Source organism: Phaethon lepturus, unplaced genomic scaffold (genome assembly GCF_000687285.1).
Source record: "Phaethon lepturus isolate BGI_N335 unplaced genomic scaffold, ASM68728v1 scaffold8422, whole genome shotgun sequence".
Classification (NCBI taxonomy): Eukaryota; Metazoa; Chordata; class Aves; order Phaethontiformes; family Phaethontidae; genus Phaethon; species Phaethon lepturus.
In genome coordinates this window covers 81,347-95,368 of record NW_010525475.1, presented here as the reverse complement: position 1 = coordinate 95,368, position 14,022 = coordinate 81,347, and the positions used below count along the sequence as shown (strand labels likewise).

Below are 14,022 nucleotides of genomic sequence, written 5' to 3'. Positions count from 1 at the left end.
GGTTCAGCACAAAACTAGCCAAGGATTTGATCAGCTCCTCGTTGCTGCTGCCGCCCCTGCCTAAATTCAGGTCAAAGCTGAGGCCCTTCCAGCTGACACCTCACCAGGCCAAACGCCCTCATCATTTGTCCTAAATACCACTGGGGCGATGCCAACGAGGCGGAGGACGCGGGTCCTTCCCTGTCAGAGCACTGCTGGAGGAACCTTCAGAAAAACCAAGCGCAACAGCTCCGCTTCTGAGGAGAAGCTGCAGTTGCTGCAAGGACAAGCGCGCGCTCACTCCGGGAAGGCTAACGCACACTTCATCCTGGCCGAAGGCTATGTTCTGACTGGATCTGGTAATATTTCAGGCTACCTCTAGTTAAGACAAAGCTCCGAGTAGCTCTTCCTATGTTAAATGAAGGATGTCCCCAAGCTGCTCTTCACACTGCAGTACTTCAGCACAACGCTCCCGTGGGCTTTGCACGGACGGGTCGTCCCCCCGCAGTCCCGAGAAACCCCTTCCTGCTGCATGAAAAGGCTCCTCTTTCTTGAAAATATCATTTGCTCTTGAAAAATGACTCCAAAAAACCCCATATACATCTGTGGCTTCCCGTCAGGGTGGGAGAAGAGTTTTTTGTTGACATGTCTCATGTTTCTGAGCACGCTCTCCTGTGCCTTGGCCACAGCCCTCGGTGTAACTTTCTGCTGATTCAGGCTGCTGGTTTTCTTATCCCAAATACCAAACGGGTGGTTTCAAGTACTCGAGACATTTTTCAGAGACAGGCTGAAACCCAGCCAAGCCCACGGGGGAGCGTAACTGGCTCATTTGCAGTTGGGTTGGTTGTCTCCCAGGACGGGCGAGCTGGGCTGCAGCTGCTGGGTGCAGCCACCATCCCAGGAGCCAACCTCCTCGCCCCTCAAGCTCAAGTGAACGTTGATGATTTTTAGCCGCAGTAAATAATGATCCTGTTGGGGTTTATTTGACCACCAAAACTACGCTGGCTTGGTTGAAGGGTTGAAGCGCAGAGGCCCACGTACACAGGCATTTACAGACTCCAGTGCATGCAGGATCAGGCCCCCTCCCCAGCCCCAAGCCCCCACCAGCCGGTTTCACCCGCTGCTCCAAAGTCACCCTTTCCCCAGGTCCTGCGTTTAGCTGTCTGTCCGTGACACAACAGAACAGAGCGAAGGCAAATGTGCAATGTAGAGATCCATTACGCTTTATTTACATGCGTCACCATCTCTTTTACAAACTAGATTACAATTTAAAATGGAATACACAAGGCAATATCTACTAACACCACGTGGAGTAAGCACTGCATCTCTATCTCGTTTGGAAAGGGGCAGGTTTTGCTCCAAAACAAACTTCCTTCCAACCTCTGTGTAGCAAGGTAGTATATTCCTCCAGGGCAGCATCTTTTTTCTCTTTTTTAAAATATAAAATCCTCAGTAAGACTGCAACATGAGTGTCTGCTTTCAAATGAAAGTACAAGATAGCCCAAATGAAAAGTATAAACTGTTCAGCTCTTCGGTACGTAAAGATGGCCATGCGCGGTAAGGCTGTGGATTTAATATTCGTCCAATTTACATGGCTTGAAACAAAAACAGATAAAACAGTTTTACAGATACTGTATACATATTTTTTTCCAATCATGCAACTTTTAAAAAAAAAAGTTAAACATGTGAAGCCAAATGTACAATCCATTTTTTCCAACCCATAGTAACGAAATGTATCTGGTCCCCCTTCAGATCTGCTGGCAATTCCTAAGGTATATCGTGTACCAGAAACACTTACAGGACACCAATTGCCAAGCAATGACATCATTTTAGAGAAATACATGACCTAAAAGGTAACTTTTTGAAGCGGTGGCACAAAAATTTCTGGAGTTAAGCAGTGGTCAACTATCCAATTATTCTCAAGAAAAAATTTTTTTACAAAACCATTAAATCAAGCCCCAAACCTGTGACTAGGAACTGCATAAATGTCACCTTTTTAGACCCTTTGTTTAGACCAAGTGTTCAAATGGTAACTACGTAATTGTTCGGGACCTTTATCTGTTTTACATGGTTTCAGAAGGAAAACTTCTAGGCATAAACATGTTCAAAGACTCAGAAGGCCAAATTTTCAAAAGGTAGGTTCCCAAAATTAGCCATTCAAGTCTATATTTTGAATTCGGCGAGATTTATTTAGCACCTCTGGAGAGGAGGGCGTTTGCTGGGCACCTCAGCGGGTGTAGAGGCTGGTGACCTTCCCCTGGGCCTGGGGGGACCTGGCACCTCTCCTTCCTTCAGGAAGCGACGAGGGCAGAGCAGCTTACCCCCTGCGACCACGATGGAGACCCCGACATTTGGTGCCTGACGCCAGGCACTTCCATCTGAAAATTCAGAATGAGCAACAGAAACTAAACCAAACCAAACCAAACCGAAGAGGTTGGCCAAGTCCACCCCTCTTCAGCAACTGCTGGGATGTTCTCCAAAGCAGAGGCTCAAGGTGTCCCGGCCACGCCAATGGAAATGCTTTCCTTGATGTTGCTGGGAGGCAGGTTAAGCCTTTCAGCTGCCAATGCTTTTCTTTCCCTTCTCTGCCACTGATGGGCTGTCTCTAAATCAAGTGGGTTTTTCCTGTTTTCTGAACAGAGTGGACCATAGCTTTCCCTCTCATTTCTGCCAGCGGGAGCGAGGTCCCTTGAACTCAATCAAGGGGGGTAGGCTGCCGAAGCAGAGCGGAAGTTGCCCCCATTTGGTTTGAGCTAACAAGCCTCCCTTGCCTTTAACAAGAACTGCATCTGTACCAAGAAAAAAAATAGAACGATGGATTTTGGTCACCTTTGCCATACCATCAAGTCAGGCCTTACCAGTGCTGTCAGCGACCTGGTCGGTGGTACTTTGGGCAGGCACCCTGGGTGTCACTGGAGGCTCACCCATGCAGGGGCCAAATGCTGTGCCCCGGCACGGGGAGCCACCGAGTGAGCTCTGCTGGTGGCCGAAACCACGGGGCAGGGGCACAAGCCCAGCCGCAGGGCATCAGCCACAGAGCAGCCTCAGGGAAAGGAGCACTGGAGGGAAGTCCTGCAGCGTACACTCGCACTGCGGGGTGTACTGTGAAGCAGAGAGCTATTCCTACACGCTCAGAGGAGGCTGGTGATAAAGCTCTCAACCAATTTTGGTAAAAGGTGCCTGCAACTGGACTCCGATAGGCAAAGCGGCCTCTAGCCCAGGTGACTGCTGTGCCACACCAGCGTCCGGGGTAGCTGGCTGCAGATGGAGATGGGCAATGAGCATCAGCTAACTCCAATAAATGTAATTAACTAGTCCCCACGCTGACAAATAGACCACCTTGGTGTAAAATGAAAAGAGAGGGTTTTTTAAAAGGCGAATGACAAACCCTTGGCTGCTTGGAAGAGCTGATATGCTACAGGGCTACGATAACCACAACTGCACAGAGTCTACAGAGTCGTAACTGCGGGGAGAAACCAAGAGGTGCGTCTTTACGAGAGAACAGCGTGGGGGCTACGGTACAAAAACAAAACTTCCATCACACTGGGAGCTGTTGTTTCACCAATATCATCTCAGGGACCTGGAAAGCAAGGAGTGAGGAAGGGCCCATGAATGCGTCTGCATGACTGTGCATGTGCAGTGGCAGTGGCGAGAGGGAGTCACTCCACATTGCATGGGACACAAGTCGGTGGGAACTCATGCACTGAGACTTTGGGTTAAAATGCTAGTTTGTTTTCCTAACATCCATGCATAATGATCCATTTCTGTACATAATAAAATATATTTATATATTTATATGCATAATGCTTTTATGCCACAAAAAAAAACCTTCATATATCGCGTTGGAGAATTATCTATACACTGTCCTATTCAGAACCTCTTCATACCGAGTTCCTATGTACCATTGGTGTTTTCCCCTCTTTTTTTGTATCCCTCCCCCCACAAGATACTAATAAAAAGTAATCAAACTTTCCAGATTATAGAGAGGATCTATACAGCACCATACCTTTTATTCATTATTATTATTATTATTCGTTTTACAAAAGAAAATCTTAGAAGCAAAATATATAAAACTGCCTTGTCTTTCAGTGTCATTTATCCTGTTACAATCTCTGCTCATATGAAAAGCCATTTGCATGATATTGTCACCTTGCGATTCCCTCTCCTGCTTCTTCTGCCACAACGGATTATACATAATGAGAAGGAAAAAATAATCAAGGATATGTCCAAAACAAACAAAAAAAAAGGATCACTGATGCAGTAACACACCCTGCAACGACCCTGTGCCTCAACTCCCGGCGTTGCCACTGCAAGCCAACCTGGCGATGCCCAGCCTCTACGCTCAGCTGTTCTGCGAAGTGGCGTACCTCCCTTAATTTTTGCTTTTTCAAACACATCTTTACAGGTGGCTATGTTCAACTTGTCTGGCAGCTCAGCTTCTAACTCCTTACCAGCTCGCCGCGGCAGTAGGGGCAGCCTGGCTAGCATACGGCAGGAGGGGAGCCTGCTCCGGCGGGCAGCAAATGGGCTCCTGCCTGGGCGCACGTGTGGGCAACGGCACCCACTGTCAGTCCGTCCCCACGAGCCAAGAGGCAAACTCGCCAGCTTCCCTTGTTTTGCAACCAACCCTGGTCTGGCGCTTAGGGAAAACAGGGGCGTACCATTAAATTTAAGGAAAGAATAAAAAAGAAACAAACAAACCAACCCAACAAACAAACAGGCCACGCACATCACCTCTCTCTGGAATTCAGCCGGTTCATATCGGTATAACAAACACTGTATATTCAGAAAACCCTGATGTCTGAGCTGTGTTGGGTTATGATCATTTCCTTGAGTGTGCGCAGTACTTCAGATTCCCCAGGGAGAGAAAGCAAAAATGGTCAAAAACCTAAGGATCAAACTGGAGGTTGTAGGGGGGAGGGTGGGCAGATGGGGAAAACCTCCAAAAAGAAAAGCCAACTTAAAACATCCCATAAATCATTAATATATTGAAACACCACATACTCATTGACAAGTAACTACTGTAAAGGCTACACAGTGTGTTCTCAACAGGATGGTGCTGAACATTGTCTCCACAGCAGGTGCTTGGCCATCCCAGAAAAGGAAGATTTTGCATACTTCAGAATGAGTTCAATTCCCCCCAAAAAAAAGAGAGAAAAAAAAGAAAAAAAATAAAGGAGGATCTTCACTCCGGTAAGGGGCCTATTAACAGTTTGCTTCGTTAGGAAAATAATGCAGGGTTCACAAAGGTCGTAAGCTGTAAACAGTATCACTGTCCACTTGCTGACAGCAGATTTGGCAAAGGGTTCTCTCTCTACATCTCGTGTCAGTTGGAGGGCCTGGAGAGGAAGAAGACAAGACAGTGAGACTGCTGCATGTAGGAAAACACCACAACAAAAAAGACAAACAAGCAAACCTCCAAACCCAACAACAGCTTACACTGACACGCAGTTTTGATTTGTTTGCACCCAGAAGCTTCAAACTTAGAGCAAGGAATAAGTTGCACCATGACCCTGTCTGAAAATGCTTCTCCCTTGCCAAGGTTTGAATGTGCTGCTTGCTGCTCCCAAGCAGGAGAGAAAAAACCCTCTCTCCAAAGAAAAACAATAACCAAGTCTGATTTATAGAAACCCAGTGCATCATCTATTTGTTATGTCTATTTCCAGGTGAAGCACAGAAGGAACCTCCAGCTTTTCTCCATTTTTCACAATCGCCCTTTCTCAGCACCACCAAAGGGCTGGACCAGTCTTCCATCAGCATTTGACATCGACCACTGCCCTTCAAGGACAGCCAAAGGAGGCTGCTCAAGAGAAGCAGCGAAGAGCCATGAATTTCGCTTCAGACTTTGGAGTTCTCAATTTTCCTCCTCGTACAACACAACCATCAACTAGACGGGGTCCGCCCAGCTTTAGAAACATGGTTAGGGTCCAGCTTGTTCTGTAGCCATGAAACTTTTCCGCACAGGGAAAGACACTGGAAGGACACCTTGGATGCAGCATGGAGAGGACTACAAAGGGACACGGTAAGTAGGTAAAACACTGAAAACAGATGAACATTGCAACCAAGGGGGCCAAGGGCCAGGTTTTTAAAAGTATTCAGTGGCTCAAAGATCTAGGCAGGCATCAAACAGGGTTTTCAAAAGTATGTGCATTTAAACATTCCCATTAAATCCTTTCACAGCTTCAGAAAGCCCACTTGGTAGCCATCCGCATTGTTCGGCATGTAACTTCTGGCTCTGAAATGGCTTCTGAAACCAGGGCTTAGTCCCTCACACCACTTATAACCTGTTGAGGATTTTCCCCGAGATGAATGACTGGTGATTTTTTTATACAGTGCAAAAACAAGGAGGCATTTGCTGAAACCAAAAAGCCATTTGAGTTGATTACAGGAACGTCTGTACTCTCAAAAGATCCTGCTACCAGGCACCCTCATGAAAAATGGTGGATTTAGGGGGACTGCTGCATTAATCTAGACCAGCATCTCCTGCAAGGGGGATCACTCAGAGGCTGTCACGAGATGACTCTCCATCACTGCCCTTCTCTTTTCTAAGGTGCCAGGCACTGATCCTATGATAACATTTTATTAAAATGACCTATTCTGATAATACTAAATGACTGATGGAAATTTAATCATTTTGTCTCATGGTTATTAGAGCAACAGCATGACAGCTGCTCCCCGCGCCAGTAAGGGAGAACTTCATTCAGCACAGCTTAGGGAGCAGACAGATTGCGCGTTTCACCCAAACAAAATTTGGCTTTAGCCTTAATTATGTGGAGAGGTTTGGGGTAGACTGTTTTGTGAATAAAGGGATTTCCAACTGGATCAACATATTGATTTCTTCATTTTCAAAGGGCAAATTAACGCTAACCGTTCATTAATGTGACTGCCTGGCAACGACTCCATTTGGTGAGTGCGTCCTGATGGCCGTAACAAGGTCAGCAGAAGATACCCAGACAGGCCTGGTAGCCCCCAGCAAAACCCGGCTAGTGGCTTGTATACAGCTCAAACAAGTGCATGTCCTTTTCTCTACTTCTCCTTAAAGCCTTAGCACCAGGAGGGCTGGAAACAGGCGACTTCCCAAAGCGCAACCCCATCCGAAGGCGAGGTGCGGGTCCCGCGCGGCGCAGCCTGGCAAGCCAGCTCGCTCTCGTGCAGCCGCCAGTTACAGTGAGTGCGGGCTCAATTTCGGCACATGGGAGAAGTCTTGCTGACTTTGAACAGAGCTATTAATTAAAAGCAAACAAGTACAGAAACTGCCGATGAAGTACCAGAGTAGTGTTTAATGCTTAAATTAAAAAAGTATGTAAGATATTACACTATGAAACAAAGTGACAAGAGAAAAAACTGGAAGATGGAGGGATGATGATGAGCATCATTTGTGGAAGCGGCACTGCCTGTTATTTTTTTTCCTGAGGACACCCGTCCTTCAGACAGTACCAACGTTTAGGAGACAGACGCACAGCTGAGGTGAAAGTTGCTCATAGCAGAACCAAACCACGCTCCATTTTCACAACTCTGTTTACACGGACTTTGCGAATGGATTAAAAAATGAAAAGGAGTAAATCAAAGTCTTAACCTGCCTGCCTTCAAATTACCTCATTAAAGTCTGTAATAGACCCAGACTCTCTCGCTTTCTGTCTCGCCACAAAAAGCCTGTTAACCCTGAGTTAGCAGCCTGCTGCTTCACAGCAATGAAAACTGTATCAGGCAGGGAAGCAAGCACTTCGGTTACATCTCCATTTATCAGTGGTCCTCAACCACAACTCGCCAGTGTTCCTCTCTCCCTGTCCCCAAGTATCTCCAGCTGCATCCTGAGCCACCACGAGGTTTTTTCCCATTCCCCTCAGCCGTGGGAAAAGCTTGTCCTCTGGAGCATCCCCCTGAATTTGCAGAGGCGGACGGGGTTTCTCCTCTGGTGAGCCAGAATGATGCTGTCCTCTAAGGGCAACACGCAGCTCTCCAGGTAAAGTACTCCAGCGCCCACTTTATCCTTTTTCCTGCCTTTACTAACAGCAGCAGAAGTATCAGCACAGGGAGTGATCAAAAAAATATGTAAGAACAGAGGTCAAGGAGGGATGCATGAAGTCTAGCAGGGCTAGTGGGTTAGAGCAGCATTTGCTAACTTGCCACAGCAAAGGTGTAGAGCCCCCTCTTACCTGTGGCATGGTTTCTTGTTTCTTCAGCTGGGGGCAACTTCCAAAAAGGGCATGACTAGAAAACATCACCTGCCTGTACTCCTTAAGCCACCCCCTGGAAAATTCAGTTCCTCCTTGAAAAGCTCCTCTGCCAAACCTGAAGCCCATTTTCAATCATCAGGGAGTGGAAAGGAAGGAGGAATTTTAGACTTTCTCCCAAAGTTTCTTAGACTTCCTTTTCTTAAGGTTTTCTTCTGAAGAAAGCACAGGCTTTCTTTTGGAGTGCAGTCTTCACAGCTGCGTCAATACCTGGGCTCTGTCACACACACGCACGCACACACTGGAAGTTAGAGGCCATTCCACCATGGCTGTTTTGACCCCCGGGGCACAGAAGGCTGGAACAAGATTCATCTGCTGGACATTAGAAGAACCCATAGTACCATATCAAGCTATAGCTTATGCCAGCATATATGCATGTGGTTGGTGAAAACAATGACTTTAAAACAGAAAAAGCATTAAGTGAGGGGTGAGGACGAACTCCTGCTTTGTCATGTCCCACCGACGTTTTGAACCCTAGATGCTAAATCTGTTTATCCTATTTGGTGGAAGAGTGTAAAGCAAGTCTTTCTGCATTTTCTAATTCTTCAGCTTGCAAGCAATTATGGGGGAGATGAGAAGCCCCTTCCATCCTTTACTCTGCCTTCCCATCCTCTACCTTGCTACCGACGAGTTACAAATGCTGCCCTTGCTTTACGCTGTGGCCAGGCTGTTGCGATTTCCCTCTGGCAACAACATTTCCTCACCTCCGTCTCACATCATGCCACCACTTAACGGGACGGCCATCTCCCAAGCCCTATGCCAGCTCGTGCACTGCCAGAGCAGCTCTGAAGGATCATCTGCTGCCTGTTGCTTTCTCCCTTTGATTCCCAGCGGTGCCAATTACACAGCACTGGAAATTTCTTCAGAATAGAACAAACAGACGCATGGATGCTCCCCAGAGCAAGGCACAGATAAGACGCACCGGCGGTAGGTTTATCAGTAGGCACATACAGTAAAAATCAGCACATACAGTTTTCTGTTAAAAGTTACGTGCTCCTTTATGTAATTATGGCATGAGAAACCACACTACCAACACACAGCTCCTCTGTATGGCAGCCTACCAAGGACCTCCTGATTTGGCTGGAAGGCTTGTTGAGTGGATCACATTTTGGAAAACACCTCCACTTAGAGGTCTGTAAAACAAGCGTTTTCCCTGGGTACCACTCCATAACAACTCCCCAGGGAAAGGAAATCCCAATAATTACTTTTACTGCCCAGAGACTTGGGATGCAAACATCTTGAAGGAAATGTGAGTCCTTCAGTGACAGATGTGCATTCGTTCTGGTGCCTCTGCCCCTTGATTTGTCATCGCCGCCAGCAGTACAGCTTCTACTCCAAAATGGGGGGAGGCTCAAAAAGCCAGACTTGATTACGTGTTAGTGAGTTAATATTCTGCCCAAGGTTTCACAGCTCAAGAATGAAGAATACACAGTATTTGTTTAGAAACAAGCAAGGAAGGTTAACTACTGTGGCCAATCCTTCTACAATGACAGAATTGCAGCAAATTTTTTTTTGTTCAAGCAGAATAAAAATTAGGAATCCCAATGCCATGGCAGGTGTGCCACGGTGATGCCCTACCGGCTTGGCATACGCTGCACCAGGATGGCTCCGTGCTGACAGACAACGCTGCGGTCAGGGTGCAAAGCCCAAGGGGAGAAAAAGAGCCGGCAGCTTAATGTGCTTTCTTTCCTGAACTTTCAGCCATGTTGCAACTTTACTTCTTCTCTTTAAGTTCTACTCATAAAAATAGATCTTTTCCAGCTCAGAGTCAGGGGCAGAGAGTGAGGGAGAAGGATGGAAAGAGGAAGAACGCCAGCACAGAACTGAGGCTTATGGGAGCTACAGAGCTGCTGTGCTGGTACTTGCGCAGGCACGTAAAGCACGGAAGTGTCTCTTCTGTGGCTGCTCTTCCACTCCAAGAAACATTGCAAACCATAGCAGACAACCAAGTATTTTGGAAGTGAATGTAACTAAAGACAGCAGATCATTCTTTCACCCTGTATCAGCTCCCTGGGATGAAAGGCTTACCCAGAACTGCAGTGAGGTGCCACAACTATTGATATATGTGTTATTCAGATATCCCACTTGTCTACAGAATCATAAAAGTCCAGGCTGGAAAGGACTCAGCATCATCTGGTCCAACCTTCTGTTGAAGGCAGGGCTTTAGCCTAAGTTATTCAGGGCCCTGTCAAGCCAAGTGTAGAATATTTCTAGAAAGTGAGAGTCCACCACTCCTCTGGGCAGTTCATTTTATCCCCAAAGGTGGGTAAGGTCCCTTCTACCCATTTTACAGATGAAAAGGAGACACCCAGAGAGAAAATGGTCCACCTATGCTCACATACTTAAAAGGAAAAGCAGATCGTGATTTTCTTAACGTATCAGGACCTCATACTGAACAACCAATTTCACAGGAAATTCTGCATTTGCTTGCAAGAGGAGCGGGCACATGCAGACTCCACTATATACGTCCCTGTGTGGTCGCCCATACGAGAAGACCATATGCTGGTACACTTGTTTTTACACCTACAGACATGTCAGTGTGCAGTTGTGCCAGCTTTCCAGCACAAGCACTGCCGATACCCAGCTGCTGTTAGAATCACCGCATCTGGCTGGGTTCAATCCTCTGCCCTGGCCAACAGAGAAGAGTTTAGATACGGGACATCATCTCTCTACAAGGTCTTCAGGCTTTTTACTTGACAACCTTATGGTAAATTTTATCCCCTGCCTTTCGTTGAGGGGCCTGAGGAGTGGGGTGGAGATCCTGCCAGTTATGGGTGACACATGACTGGGTGTTCAACACAGCACCTTTTAGGCAAGATGCTGCTGGACTAGAGGAAGAAGGCCAAAAATGCTTGCAAAATACATCTTCTGCCTAGGGTTAAGTACATCGGCTGTTATAATGGTGCTTTCTTCAGGCACTTGGGAGTACTGGGAGGGAGACCTCTACTGTGGATCAGAAAAGGATGGATAACTGTGCAAGATCAGAGAAGGATTTTGCTTGCACTTTTGAATCTGAAGAATAAGAGACGCTTTTTAGAGTAAAAGGTACTTGCATGGCTGGAAACATCCCGAATTATGCGTTTATAGTGCTATGGAAATGTGCTATGTACTCTTTATTCTGAATGTCCTCATAGACAGTTTCTTTTTCTCTGCCAGGTACCAAGCCCATTTTAAAAATATCCTCCCTGCTATGGAGTCTTCTCATTATACTCTGCAGTAAGTTCAAAATGACAGGCCAATAATGCTCACAGAAGTCACACAAAAGGATTTCCACCATGTTGATATAAGGCAGGACATCAAGTGGTAGAAAAGACAAGAGAGGGAAGGTCCTTCCTCAAAACCAGATTTTCTCTACATTTGTATGAAATAAATTACCTATGAAAGCCAGGAGAAGCAGGCAGTAAAGGGGAAAAACAATGGGCAAGATACTCAGCTCAGCTGTAAAAGTGCATAAACGCAAGCCATTCTCCACAGCAGCATCTGGGAAAAGTGGCTTTTTTCCTGGACTAACGGCAGACAACCGCGGCTACGCAGCAGCCTCCGTTAGCTGAGCTGCGTCTCGGTCCGATTACTGCTCAGCAGATGTCCGCTCCGCCAGACGCCAACAACTGCCACCCTGCGCGGTAATCTGAGTGGAAAAGCTGATTAAATAGCCCCTGTAGGCTGAACCGGAGCGGAGCGTTCCCACCACCCAGCCGCAGGTACCTGATTTAATGGGGTCAGTGTCCCCACGCACCGTGTGGGACTCGATCAAGGTCAGCGCTGAAGGGAGCATCCTCCTGGAGACTCTCCATCGGCGGCACCGGGAGCCCAGGGTGGCACGGCATGAGCGTCCTCCCACCCCAGGGTAGAAGAGAAAGGCTGGCTATTTACGTACAGCGCTGCTCAAACACGTGCAGTCCTGCTGCCTACGCTGTACCTGTGCGCTTTGGCTGTCATCAACACAAGGCTTAAACCTCTCCGGCTGTCAGTTCATCACCTTGGCTGAGTACTGAATTGCTATGAAAAAAGATTTCGACCTTTCCTCAGCTGCATGACGCTATGTTTCTAAAAAGGATCTCTTATTACGCACTTCCTCAAGACAGTATGTTTTTAGGGGGGCTATTTAAAAGTCTGTCTCAAAAGAAGGAAAGAAAAAAGAAAAACCACCTGTAACCGTCCCAGCCATCAGGCAACAGCACGTCTGGGGAGCAACACTGATCTGCAGCTCTAAACAATCATTATGGCTCATTCACATGAAAAAGATGATTTGTGAAGACTCATTCTGTAATAAAACCTGCGTGCTGCTGATCCAGGGAGGAAAGCACTGGGGAGACCAGTTGATGCGGGCTGTTCTAAAAATACCCATTTGTGCTGTCATCTGGTGAGAGTATGTCATCCTGTAATCTTGGCATCTGCAGGGACAGCAAGTTTCTGCCTAATTATTGCTGCTGAATCACATGACAAAGGATGAGGTACTAAAAAATATATCTATATAAAACACCAACAGCAGAACACCCAAACCACAGGATCAGACCACTGTCCTGGCTTCAGCTGCTGTACGCTCACAACACAAGCCTGCAGAGGCAATCCCGGTTTTTACCCATCTTTTTACGGGGTTAATAAAACCCCAAAACATAAACCCAGATTAAAAAACCACCAAAACCAAAGAGCCCTAAGGAGCGAGCGATTCATTGTATTTGCTGTCAGCTCCTGCTGCCTTCACACAGCAAGAGCCGCAGTATCCCTGCACGCATAGGGCTGGCCCCCATCTGCAAGGGGCTTCGAGGGGCACTGTGGCCAGCGGGATCACATGGGGGGACCCCCAGTGGGGTCTGCCTGCCTTTCCCCTCTCTCCTCCCCAGTGGCCACGAGTACCGAGTTTGCTCCTGCGCTGCTGGTGTGTGCCTGGGGAGCGAGAAGCCTGCTCCGGGCAGGCCCTCCTTGGAGTTAATGGGATCCCTGTTCCCAGCAAAATACGTTTTCTACATGGATATTTTTGTTCAAAGACTAAACTTGGCGCACATGATGTTCAGCTAGTTACAAAACCACCTTTCAAAACTTGGGCTGGCTGAAACAACACTTAAATGTTAGAAGCGCACCACTGCCTTAACCACTAACCTGTTACAAACGGAGCACAAGAATTTGCTGCTCCTGAACTTCCTTTAGAATTTTTTCAAGGCAGACAGCCCCATCTTGGCTCCATGTAAGAAACCTGCCAACCTTACCCCAAGACCTCATTTTTGAAAGTAAGAGAGGAGGAAGCACAGCTGTGGTCCTGAAGCAGTCAGTGTCCTCAGGCAAGAGGTCCACCAATTTCAGCTTTCATGAGCAGAAACGAAGATTTCTGGTAAAGAACAAAAAACATCTTCCTCGTGGCTTCCAAAGCTCTCTGATTCAAACCTCCATCCAAATGGAGATCTACTACCTACTTCAACTTTTAAGACGTGTTGTAGTGAATAATAAGTCATCCTCAGACCTATGCCTTCGTCTTCGGTATGAATTTCACCCAGAAACAGGTTGAACACTAACTAACAGATCAGCAAGTAGTCCAAACTGATATGGACTAATGAAATACCAGCATTTTGTTATGTTTACTAGGATTTTGCTGTATCAGAGATGTTAATCATCAAAATTGTGTGAATATTATATGACTTTGCTATTAGTAGCTTGTGCACTCTACTGCTACAGTAAGATGATGTGGGACCCAGATGATGCTAGGGCAAAATGAGTGAATTTAACTGATCTGTGGAGTATTTTACTTGTAATTTTCGAACAAGTCAACATGACCAGCATAGCTCTGCTACAGAGCTTAGAGGCATCCTGCTGA

At 46.9% G+C, this 14,022-nt stretch overlaps 1 protein-coding gene across 1 annotated transcript in view; it reads right to left on the bottom strand.

Moving 5' to 3' along the window:
• Positions 1-4,819: 4,819 nt before the first annotated feature.
• The window catches only part of FOXO3 (forkhead box O3), a gene marked incomplete at its 5' end in the record, with an annotated part of 14,303 nt that continues 5,100 nt past the window's right edge, over positions 4,820-14,022 (bottom strand). Inside the window, one exon of the mRNA XM_010282753.1 lies at positions 4,820-5,318. The remainder of the gene's footprint in view (positions 5,319-14,022) is intronic.